A 7,519-nucleotide genomic window follows, 5' to 3' on the forward strand; every position below is an offset into this window, starting at 1 on the left:
CATTAGTTCTCAACACAGGAAATTTCACACGTGTTATTCACATCTTCAAAGTTACCTTCACATTTACCCAAAAACACAGTGTAACAGCATCACCACTCATAACCTATAAACACAGTTTTCCTCACACATAAACCCAGAAATCCTGTAGTAGGAAAAAACATCAACCAGTTGTCCTGGTATAAATCGCATCATCAATTCACATGAAGAACTGGCGTGCTGTAAGAAAAGAAAATGCAAATATTAGCGCTTGTGCAGGCGTATGCATACTTTGTCACAGTTATCTCTGTGAGCAACACAAGCCTATGAATAACACACCTGATAAATGCACAGACACAGAAAATGGCATTTAAAAGGTTAAATCATCATGCAACCTCGAGTGTTGCTGTCATCTTTCTGCTCCTGTAAAAGGAAACACATGGGTTCATCTGCACCTTTGTCAGGTGGGGGTTAGCTTCACACAATCATGTTCAGTCAGTCAGTCAGTTATTTTAAAATTCTTACTCATTCACTCAGTGGTTCCTTCTTTTGCTAATTGTGGAAATTATCATCGCATTCGTTTCCACGCTCAGCAAAACGACGTTATTTCAAAAAGAAAAATAATTTAGACTGGATTTCCTCGTTGAATCCTATTTGGGGGGGACTCTCATTTCCTAATTGTCCCAAATAAGTAGCTTTCTCCAGAGCCCATTTTAATGTGGAAAAAACTCACTTGTAACAATTTTCTTGGCGACGTGTAACGCTTTTAATTCCCGACTTGCAGATCTGCTCAAAGAAAAGAAATTCACAAGCAAAAATCAGTGCTTGTTCAAAAATGAAAAATAACAGAGGTTATCAAACCAAACTTTCAGTGCACTGTGAAAGTATCAAAATAAAATAAAGGCCTTGTTATAGTCATGACACAAGCTCCTCATCAACTTCACAACAGGAGAAGAATCATCAGCTAGATTCACTCCAAACCAACCATCAGCTGCACAACACACAACATAACCCTAATGTCTTCTTTAACTTATGAGTTTAATCACCAGGTCTGTGCTCTTCACTCATTTAAGCCACAGATCTATTTTATTCAATTTTCCTTTTTCCCTTCATCATAAAACATGTGACATGCTGTCATGCACTTCACAAAAGAAGTTTGTTCTGACGTATTCAGAGTTGTGTATCTAAATACAGGATTCACTCACACATCAAAACAGGAAACTCAGTGTTTTAGAGTCTCCACTCAACACACAACAAACATCTCATTCACTCGTGCTAGAATTCAGTCACCTTTCATTAATCTAAAACCGATCAACTAATTTGCATATCAGCTATTAACCCACTAGGATGACAGGACGACAGAAATGCATGTTCAAAATGTTATCTCTAAAAGAGAATTTCCCTCATACAGTAAATTTAGTAGTAAACTTGTGCTGCATCAATCAAGCAGGAAGCTTCTCCCAATTTACTATATTAACAACTAAATTTATTGTCTGATCACTGGTTGGTCAAACCAGGATCTTTTTTCCCACAAAAAGTTAAACTGTTGTCCTGCAACCTAGAGAGTCAATTTTTTGCATTGGATATGTTAGCAGAGCTGCTCTGTGCAGCGTTATGGCATAATAATTTTAAGGGAGAATAAAAAGTCGACACACATATCTCATTCCTGACGGAGGACTCTACCACTACACTTCTCCAGTCCATTCACAGAGTCGTTGCATGGTAAGACATGGATAGGAAGTGGGCGGAGCCTTTTACCGTCATTTTATTACGACGCAAAGTACAAACACCTGTGGACACACAATCCAACACCCCCACTTGTACACAGGTTGGGGAAAAACAATCCTCCGAAAAAAACATCTTACATTCCAAACACAAATACAGAGAATTTGTCTAACTTAAACTTTGAAACTGGTTTCGTCATCATATCTGCTACCATTGACTCAGTTGGACAGTAATCAATGAGCACTTTCCTTTCATGTACAGCTGACCTTATAAAATGATATTTCACATCAATGTGTTTACATCTTTGTTTGTTCACTGGATTTTTTGACAAAGCGATTGTTCCCTGATTGTCCTCCAATATCATAGGTATTTCATACTCAAACTCATCAAGATCTTGAATCAAATAAGTCAAATACATACATTCCTGAATTGTTGCTGCTAATGCCATGTATTCGGCTTCACAAGTTGATAGTGCTGTAGTTGTCTGCTTTTTGGTTTTCCATGATACCAAAGGACCATTTTCATTTAGGCTTACACAATAACCTGTCATACTGCGTCTATCAGAAACATTGGATGCCCAATCTGCATCACTGTATGCTTGTAGACCTAGTTTTCCACTTGAACATTTCCTAAAACACAGTTCTTTTCCTCGACTACCTTTTAGATACCTCAGAACATGTTTCACTGCTGTCCAATCATCAACAGTTGGCGCATTGAAATGTTGTGACAGTTTGCTGACAACATAGCTTAAATCAGGTCTCGTACAATAGCTCAGATAAATAAGACATCCTACCGCTTCACGATATCTTCTCACATCTGGTAATGTCTCGAATTTATCAGAATGAGTCCATTTCTGTTCACAGGGTGTTAACCTTGGCTTACAGTTTTGCATGTTAAATCTCTTTAAAATGTTCTCAATATATATTTTCTGTGACATTTTGACACATTCTTTTTCTTGAAGAAAATCTATTCCTAGAAAATGGTTAAGTTTCCCCAGATCTTTCATTTGGAATTTAGAAGAGAGCATTTCTTTCACGCCTGAAAGCACATTTTCATTGTTAGCTGCAATGAGTAAATCATCCACCCACACTATGATGATTACTTTTTCACTTTCAGTTTCTTTTGAATACACACAATGATCAGCAATATTTTGTCTAAATCCACAACTGCTTAAATAATCATGTAAGGTTTGGTTCCAGTTACGACCCGATTGCTTCAGCCCATAAAGTGATTTCTTTAATCTGTACACCAGTTTATTAGTCTCACTTGATTCTGTCTCAAAACCTTCTGGTTGTTGTATATATATTTCTTCATTTATTGGTGCGTGTAGATAGGCGGTTTTTACATCCATTTGGTGAACCAACATATCATCCTGAACCACTTTCTGCATCAAAACTCTCACACTCGATAAGTTAGCAGTCGGTGAAAAAGTCTCCTCATAATCAACTCCTTTTGTTTGACTAAAACCTTTAGCCACAAATCGAGCTTTATATCTGTCTGATCCGTCTGAGTTCTTTTTAACGGCATAAACCCATTTGCCCCCCACTGCTTTCTTACCCTCTGGTAAAGTGGTTAAAGTATATGTGTCATTCTCCTTAAGGGATTGGATTTCTTCATTCATCGCTTTTTCCCATTCTTTTGACTCACTTGACACAATAGCTTCGCTAAATGATGTGGGTATTTCACACAACAATCTGTAGCAATAATCAACACTGGTTTGCATCTGTTCATTTTCACACTCTTTCACATCCGTGATATAATCACTCAAATAATCAGGTCTCTTTCTGATTCTGGATGGATAACGTGTAGCTCCAGCATCTACTTTATCATCAGTTTTAACCTCGGACTCAGTTTGACTGCTTTCACTACCATCTAGAATATCCTCATCCTTCATCTGTTTGGGTTCACCATCTTTTCTGGATTCATAAACCTCATCTTCATACATCTGATCACTCTGTGTTTGTTGAACCATTGTCGCGGGATTTAGTATTTTTATCAATCTGTGCTTTTCAACTTTCCCGGTTTTTGGGAAATAGATCAAATATGCTGGACTATTTTTGTCATATCCCAAGAAAACACCTTTGTCGCATCTTGGATCCAGCTTTCCCCTATTTTGTTTATAAGCATAGCACAATGATCTGAATTTTTTCATTCTAGAAAGATCAGGTCTTTTTCCAGTTAACATCTTATACGCTGTCTGACCTGTGCGTTTGTTAAAACATCGGTTCCGAATCACTCCCGCGGTTTGTACTGCATATGGCCATAAAGACTTTGGCAATTCGCTCTCAACTAACATGCATCTCGCCATGTCAAAAAGTGTACGCCAGTTCCTCTCTGCTGTTCCGTTTTGATGAGGCGAATATGGCGCCGAAGTTTCCTGCCTAATGCCGTGTCTACTTAATAAATCTCTGAACTGTCTGCTTGTAAATTCAGTTCCATTATCAGAACGAATGCACTTGATTTTCCCATATGACGCCACCTCTGCAATAAATCTTTCAGTTGCTTGAGTCGTATCACTTTTGTGTTTCAGATTATATACAAATGTTGCACCTGAATAATCATCAACAAACGACAAAACATACTTAAACCCTTCTTTAGAGTTTGGCGTAATCGGACCAGCTAAATCCGTATGTACCAACTCTAATGCTGCCCTGGCCTTTTCATCTGGTTCTCGGTTCCTAGTTTGAGTAAACTTCCCTTGTATACAGGCTTCACATTGCATATTTTTGTTGATTTTACCCTTAATTTCCATTCCATCAACGACATTTTGCAGATTTTGAACATCCTCATAATTACAGTGTCCTAGAATTTCATGCCACGTTTGCATATCAAAACATCCATTACATTTCTCTTCAAACTCTTGCACAGTGTTTATAAAGAACAGTCTCTCGTGTTCATATATAGGGAATTTTGTTCCATCAACATGTTTAAGAAAACTGTCCCCGTGTTTGAAAACCACAGTGGCTCCGTTACTAGTAGCTGCTTTTACTGACAAAATGTCCTGTGGAAACGATGGAATGTAGAGTGCTTGTTTCAATGTTACCTTGTGACTGCGTCCTTTACTGTCAATCATACTTATCTCAGCATCTCCTCGCCGCTTTGCAGCTCCTCTGCTCCGCCTTCCGTCAGCCAACTCTACACAATGAGCCTCAGGTCGAAATGTGTCATCAAAAGTCTTAAAACTCTCGATCTTCGTAAAGATATGTGACGTCGCTCCTGTATCCACCAGTAGCTGGTTATTCAGCATCTCTTGGCCGCCGTCCGGGACCCTCTGGGGTTCGGAGCCCGTCTTGAACGCGTAGTCCTTCTCCACAACCCCTCTCGCTTCATCCCGTCTTAACTTCCTTCTACAGGTCGCATCTTTGTGTGTACTACTCCGGCAAAAACTGCACCATACTCTGGATCGGCACGTTCTTGCAGTGTGTCCCTTTAGTCCACATTTAAAACACACAATCTCATTATTCTTTGATCTTCGGTCATCTGCTCGCCATGAAGTAGAATCCTGGTCTAATTGCACTTTTGTCCTCATTACGTTGTCATCAGTTACAGCCGCACGCATTCTCTCGGTTTCTTCATAACTTCTGAGTTTTACTTTAAACTCTGAAAATGTGATTTTTGCTTCGCTCTGTGTAACGTGCACAATCAGGGGTTTAAATGTCTCTGGTAGACCTTTCATTATCATTGCGATCAGAAGTCCATCAGTTAATGACTCACCCGCATTTTTTAACGCTGTGATAATTGCTTCTGCTCAGATAATATAGTCCGTCACACTTTCATTCTTTTCATTTGTGAGAGAAGTAAGTTCGGTGTACAGACTTATGATCCTTGGCTTGCCCACTCCTGCATAATGACCTCTCAAAATTTTTAGGGCTTTCCGTCCGTCATCAACTGCATCTCTCATAACTAACGATAAACTTTTGTCATCCAGAAATTGTATCAACTCTGCATATGCTTCTGCATTTTTGTCATCATCTTCACCATCGGCTTCTTCATCACCCTCAGCCTTTAAGATGACATCTTTCAAACCTTGTAGTCTGAGATGACCAAGGAACTTCATTTCCCATATCTCATATTTCCTTTCATCTCCATCAAACTGCAAACGGGAATATCGACTGCCCGACTCTGCCGTGCGTCTGCTCATGATGCACAAAAACGCTTACTCACTCAATCGTGCCAAACTTTTAACACCTGCCGGTAACTTGCGGTTTCAGGAAACGCTGCCCTTCCTTTGGCAGTTACAGGATCTCTTTACTGCTGCTCTGGGCCCATAACCTGTTAGCAGAGCTGCTCTGTGCAGCGTTATGGCATAATAATTTTAAGGGAGAATAAAAAGTCGACACACATATCTCATTCCTGACGGAGGACTCTACCACTACACTTCTCCAGTCCATTCACAGAGTCGTTGCATGGTAAGACATGGATAGGAAGTGGGCGGAGCTTTTTACCGTCATTTTATTACGACGCAAAGTACAAACACCTGTGGACACACAATCCAACAGGATAAATTCAGCATTTGATAACAAGTGTCTGCTAAATTTACACTATTTTAACACTGATAAAAGATAACAAGCTAATTTTCATTGCATTTGTGTTATTAGGCAGGTTTAATCAATGTCTGAGGAGCTGCATATCCAACAGAGCATGTTCTTAAAGCTGCCTTTCCTACACACTTCTCTACTATTGTTTGATCATTTCTTAACTGATGTGCTTTGAGTCCACTGGTATTGGCATCACACTAAGTGACTTGGACAAGATGATAAACAGACTGACATGCTTAAGATGTTGTCTAATCTTCATGAGCTCTCTTGTGTTTGGAAGTGTTAGTAGAGTTAATGCATGTTCTGCTTGTGTGTGTGATTTTGTATATGATGTATATGTTTTTTATATTTGCATATATCCAGACTCCTTCTCAATTTTCCAACTTAAGCAGTCAGTTTTCTTTTCCCCAGGTTTTTTAACCCCAAATTTTAATTTCCCACTTTAAATAACAAAATTTGTGTTCTCACCACTCTCACTCTATTGTCCTCTCCCACTTCAATAGTCCAATAGCAGGCAGTTTCTCCTTCAGCTTTGTCCTGTCCCTCCTCTGATGCGGTTGACTTTGTACTAGTGGCTGAAGTGCTGCTGCTGCCTTCTTGGGCGACTTCTTAGCAGCTGCTGCCGGTTTCTTGGCTTTGGCCGCGGCGGGCTTCTTGGCTTTGCTCTCAGTAACCTTGTTCATCTTAAAGGATCCGGAGGCCCCGGTGCCCTTGGTCTGCACCAGAGTGGCCTTCGCCACCAGGCTCTTGATGGCGGTCTTGACACGGGCCTTGTTCTTTTTCACATCGTAGCCTCCGGCAGCCAGAGCCTTCTTGAGAGCGGCCGCGAACACGCCGTTGCACTCCTTGGAAGCGGCCACGGCTTTCACAATCAGCTCGCCCACGCTGGGGCCGACCTTCTTGGGCTTGGAAGTCGTCGTCTTCTTCTTCTTAGCCTGAACCTCTACACAGGGCGCAGGGCGTGTTTATGATGGAGCCTTTCCCACCACAGCGCCGGCACATTGAGCGCATCATGAAGGGTCCATTTCTTTCATGTAGCTATGGTCGCTAGCCAGCATGCTAGCTGCATGTGGCTTGCCCGAGTCACTCAGTCCTTTCTGAGCATTTCGACATGCTGCCGCCGCAGAACCTGGCCTCAGATCCAGCAGGTTTAGCGCGCTGATCTCCAAAAAAAAGTCCCGAAAGCCAGAAAGACGTCAAATAAGTGTCTCGTGCTAAGCGCTCGAACAAAAACTCCTCTTCACGCCGCCATCTTGCTCGCCCCTCCGTGGAATTCATCC

The 7,519-nt window shown here is 40.9% G+C and overlaps 1 pseudogene across 1 annotated transcript; it reads right to left on the reverse strand.

The window, feature by feature from the left end:
• Nucleotides 1-6,375: 6,375 nt before the first annotated feature.
• On the reverse strand, nt 6,376-7,204 carry LOC113017923 (histone H1 pseudogene; annotated as a pseudogene). The gene has a single exon (XR_013905123.1). The product of XR_013905123.1 is annotated as a histone H1 pseudogene (transcript).
• Between the last annotated feature and the right edge of the window lie 315 nt (nt 7,205-7,519).

This window comes from Astatotilapia calliptera, chromosome 23, assembly GCF_964374335.1.
Source record: "Astatotilapia calliptera chromosome 23, fAstCal68.1, whole genome shotgun sequence".
NCBI classification, from domain to species: Eukaryota; Metazoa; Chordata; class Actinopteri; order Cichliformes; family Cichlidae; genus Astatotilapia; species Astatotilapia calliptera.